This window comes from Bubalus bubalis, chromosome 18, assembly GCF_019923935.1.
Source record: "Bubalus bubalis isolate 160015118507 breed Murrah chromosome 18, NDDB_SH_1, whole genome shotgun sequence".
Taxonomy (NCBI): Eukaryota; Metazoa; Chordata; class Mammalia; order Artiodactyla; family Bovidae; genus Bubalus; species Bubalus bubalis.
This window is the reverse complement of record NC_059174.1, coordinates 18082646-18088068: the sequence shown is the minus strand read 5'-3', so window position 1 is coordinate 18088068 and position 5423 is coordinate 18082646.

The window sequence follows — 5423 nt, the reverse complement described above, 5'->3', positions numbered from 1 at the left end:
CATTCATTTTGACAGATGTGCCATACAAGTGTAAGATTTTAGTAATAGGAGAAACTAGGTATGAGTTATATAGGAGCTATCTTATATAGGTACCCTCTTTACAGTTTTTCTGAAAATCTACAACTGTTCTAAAAATATGAAGTTTATTTTAAAAAGGTGTGTGTATGTGTAATAGCAGATGTTGATGAGTGACAAGAAGAAAAATAAACCAAATCAGAGGGGCAGGGAGTACAGATAATGCGGAATGTGAAGGAGGGCCCTGCAGAGAAGGTGACAGCGGACAGAGGTCTGGATGGGAGCGAGGGAGCTGCCCGCATGGGTTTCGGGGGGGTGTGTTCAAGACAGGGGAAACAGCAAGGGGCAAGGCCCTGCTCGAGAGAACAGGTAGGAGGCATGCTGGCTGCCGTTGGCGGAGCCTGTGGAGAACAGGTCAGACAGGTGGTGGACGCAAGCTGGGGAGGGGGCTGGGCCTCAGGAACCTTCTAAGTCCTGGTCAGGACTTTGGCATCAACTCGGGGCCAGATGCAGGCAGAGCCGTGGACCTGGCCTTCTTCCCCGTGGCAGAGATCCCACATCACAGTGGCCTGCCTTTCACAGGCTTTGAAAGCTACCACTTGAGGGCATCGTTAGGCTTTCGAGCAGGGGTTGGAAAACTACAACTTTAGGGCCAAATCCTCTCCTACCCGTTTTTGTACAAAATTCTACCGAGTAAGCCCATATCTTTTCCCTCTCTCCCATCAGCAAAGTTGTTTCATACATTTGAAGTACAGTTTGTAAGTGTTTTGTCACATTCTGTACTCTATCCCGGATCCTCCTGACTTCCTAAATGCAAAATTTGCATACGTTAAGGTTCACTCTTTATCCTGTATTCAGTGGGTTTTGACAAATGCATTAAGTGTCATGTATCTTGCAGAATAATTTCACTGCCTGGAAAAAAACTCTGTGCTTCACCTACTCAACTCCTTTCCTTCCTGTCAAGCCCCTGGCAACCTCCCATCCTTTCCCTATCTCTACAGTTTTGCCTTTTCCAGAATGTCTTAATAATTGGAATTGTACGTTATGGAGCCTGTTTAGATTGGCTGCTTTGACTTAGCAATATGCATTTAAGATTCCTCAAAGTCTTTTTGTGGCTTGATAGCTAATTTCTCCATTGCTTAAAAGTATTTGTATGAACGTACCAGTTTTTTTATTCACCTATTGAAGGGCCTCTTGGTCGCATCCAGTTTTGGGGCAGTTATGAATAAAGCTGCTATAAACATTTGTGTGGATGTTTTTTTGTGAACTGATTTTCAAATCAGTTGGGTGTGATTGATAACTTGCATGATAACACGGTTTAGCTGTACACTGACCCTGCTTTTTAGAGTGTCATGGAAGGAACCAATGACTTCTTGGTCCTTTTAACAGTGCCATGTTACTAGGTACTCTCTTCTATTTCTAGCAGCTTGATTGAAATTTCTCTAGAGGAGTGTTAAAATTCAAATTGTTTTCAGTGAAATTTGAAATTATGATGGAACTTCCAAGAGTAGATTCTTAAAAATCTTTTTAATTTTAAAATTTATTCCCAGTGGGTCCTATGCTGAGAACTTAATAGATCAGCTGTCTAATAAGTTGAGTAATTGAGATACAACAGTAAAAAGTTAAAAATAATTGTACTAGCATTTCTAGAGGCCTTGGGAGTGACATGTACTTCTAATTTGAAATTGGGAGGGAAGTGTTTTGACAGACTCTGTCTTCATAGATGCATAAGGTGCTCTCTGTGTAAAGACATCAGAATCTACATGATTTCTGACTGGCATTAAGACCTGAAACACATTGAAACCTATTGATGTTAAAGAAGAGAAAAAAAAATGAAGCAATAAAGAGGCTTGGATTTTTCCTGTTTTATTGATGTACAATTATTGATGTATAATATTGTTATGTAATACTATACTGCACATATTTAAAATGTACAATTTGAGTTTTGACATATGGATGTCAGACCAGCACGATAAAGATAATGAATACACCTATTACTTTCCAAAGTTGCCTCACTCCTCCTTGTTTTCCCCTTTCTCCATGCACCAACTGATTTTTCACTTTTATTATTATAGATTAGTTTGGACTTTATATAAATTTATATATTATTATATATAATTTATGTAAATTATTTAAATTGAATTGTAGAGAATGTAGTAGTCTCCCCTTATCTGAAGTTTTCCTTTCTGTGGCTTCAGCTACCTATAGTCAATCACAGTTCAAAAGTATTAAGTGGAAATATTTCTGGAAAATTCCAGAAATAAACCATGCATAAATTTTAAATTATGTGCCATTCTTAGTAGTGTGATGAAATCTCTCACTGTCATACTCTGTGTTCCCTGGGATCCCCAACCATCAATATCTCGCACCTCCATTAGCCAGAATCAACAGAAGCAGATTATTCTCATTTTTACTTATCAGAAGGTCAGGGGTAGCCTGATGCTATGTTACAAGGCCTACGTCATCCACCTCACTTTATCTCATCATGCAGACATATTATCATCTCACATCATCACAAGAAGGGGAGTACAGTACAATAAGATATTTCAAGAAAAAGGTCACTTTCACATAGTTTTCATTGGCGTGTGTTATAATTAATCTGTATTATTACTATTGTAATCTCTGTGTCTAATTTATAAATTAAACATAGATTATATATTTAGGAAAAACATGGTATATATAGGGGTTGGTGCAATCTGAGGTTTCAGGCATCCACAGTGAGTCTTAGAATGTATCTCCTGTAGACAAGAGTAGACTACTGTATATTTTTTTGGAGCAGAAGTTTCTGATTTCATTCAAGATAATTATTTTGAGATTCTTCCATGTCAGGTAGATCAGTACTTTCTTTTTTTAAAACATATTTATTTATTTGTCTGCATTGGGTCTTAGTTGCATCATGTGGAATCTTTCGTTGTAGTGCGTGGACTTTCCAGTTGCGGCACATGGGCCCTGGAGTACATAGGCTCAATAGTTGCAGCACGCAGGCTCTCTAGTTGTGGTGTGTGGTAGTACTTTGTTTCTTTATTGTTGGGTAGTTCTCTGTTTTATAGTGCTGTGGCCTGGATTGTATCCTCTATAATTCATATGTTGAAGCCTTAACCCCCAACGTGACTGCATTGTGAGACAGACAGGGCTTTTAAGATGTGATTAAAGGCTAAATGAGATCAAAAGGATGGGGTCCTAATCCAATAGGATTGCTGGCCTTATAAGTAGAGGAACAGAGAGAGAGACATTTATCTCCATGTGCATGCACCCAGGAAGGCCATGTGAAGACACAGCAAGAAGGTGACCATCTGCAAGCCAGGAGGAGAGGCTCACCAGAACTCAACCGTGCTGACATCCTGATCCCAGACTTTGAACTTCCAGAACTTTGATAAAATAAATTTCTGTTGTTTTAGCCACCCAGATTACGATATTTTGTTATGGCAGCCTGAGCAGGCTAAGACATATGGATACACTACAGTTTGTATTTTTCATTTACATGGATATTTGATGGATATTTCCAGGTTTTGGCTGTTACAAATACAGCTGCTGAGAACAGTTGTGTATAAGTCTTTGCGTGGACATTTGCTTTCATTTTTATTGATTAAAAATTTAGGTGTGGACTGGCCTGGTGTGGTTTTACTTTTTAGGAAACTACCAAATCATTTTCTGAGGTGATTATACCATTTTATGTTCCCACCAGCAGCATACGAGGGTTCTCATTTCTCCACATTAGGCTTGAGGTTTGAAGTTTGAATTGCTCTTGCTTAGATGTGTGGAGGAAGACTCTTCACCTGCTGTAAACGGCCAGGAGAGGCGTCCCAGCACTGTGCAGCCTTCTCCCTCCTACTCCTTATGTTCTTAAATGAGAAACTTTTCTGTGTATGTGAATTTAATGTCCATAAAAATATAAGATGACTTAATAATGATATCTTTATTCCTTTTACTCATCCTTCTTTCATTACTTTTCCTAACTTTTTTACTTGCAGACTTCCTGGGTTAACCTTCGAGTTTCTCAACTGTGAGATAATAAAAGGAACATGGTTTTTGAGTCAGACACACATGGATTTGTATTTAGGCTTTATAGCTTAGCTGTGCAGCAAGTCGTATGACTGGAGCTTCAGTTTCCTCATGTGGTTTTTTTTTAAACCCAGCCCCTGGCAGTGAGAGCACCCATTCCTAACCACTGGATAGCCAGGTACTTCCTTCCTCATCTGTTTTTAAAAAGTGTGTGTGGAAAGGTTGATATTACCCAGATTGTATGGTTGTGGTAAGGCTTAGATATAATGCATTGAAAACATTTTCTGGGAACATCTGGGAAACGGTATTCACTTCCTTGGCTGTATTTTTAAGTTCCATTTTCTATTTGATAGTGGTTAATTTGCTGCTCATGAAGTGAGTAGGAGAGGACCTGAAGTTTAATGGGTGCCACCAGTTAGACGGAGGCCACGGAGAACGTGGCAAAACACAGAGGCATTGCCATGGCTCAGGGTGACCTTCCAACACTTAGTAATGCGCAAGCCTTCCTTTGGCCATTTGAGTTATAAGGGGGATGTACTTCATGTGCATATTTATGTTCTCCCACAAAGGCAATTCCTGCCTGAGTGTATATCTGCATGGAAGGAGGGATGTTTCTCAGGCCTCCGGGATCCTCGCCGATGTGTGTGCCCTCCTTTCTCAGTGCTTGGCCTGCAGTGTTTGAGCCCCGGCCTTTTGGCCTGTGAAATCCTTTGTCCAGCTGGCCAAGTTGCATGAGGAGAGCGTGAAGCCTTCCCTCCCGTGGAGAAGTGGAAGTTGCTCTTTGATGGCTGGGCCAAACTGCTCATCTGAGGTTACTGGAGTTTGAAAGGTGGTCCTGAGACGAGCTCTGTGTGGTTGGGTGGTGGGCATTAGCCGGGCCAGGTAGGCCAGAGTGAGAACCTCGAGGGGAATGAAGGACCTGGGGAGGTGGGGGGTGTGGGTGTCGGCAGGCACGGAATTCGTTTTGCCAGGTGGGGGTATCTGGAGGCCTTCTCTCCCCTGCCCGACCGCTGGGTTCCAAGTATCCTGCAGTGTTTCTCCTCAGAGCCGGCTGGCTTTCTTGGCATCATTCAGTCTAGTTGCTAGGAAGCCGAATAAGGCAAATGCAACTTCCTTTTGACTTACTCACATTGAACCATCTGCTTATTCCTTCTCATGGCCTTCAAACTTGGCTAGGATCGTCGGGGAAAGGGTCGAGCGGAGCATCTGCGCTCCTTATCCTTTCTGGAAACAGAAATCTTTCTAGTAACTCTTTAACCCTCTCAGTCCGAATTGATAACAGTTAATCTTGTTTTGTTCCTTGGTGCTTCCAGCTAAATGATTTGCAGCAGGCACTTTCTTCTTAGGTTTTGCCTTTTATTTTTGTCTCAGTTTTGGACCTATGTTATTCGTTAACCACACAACTT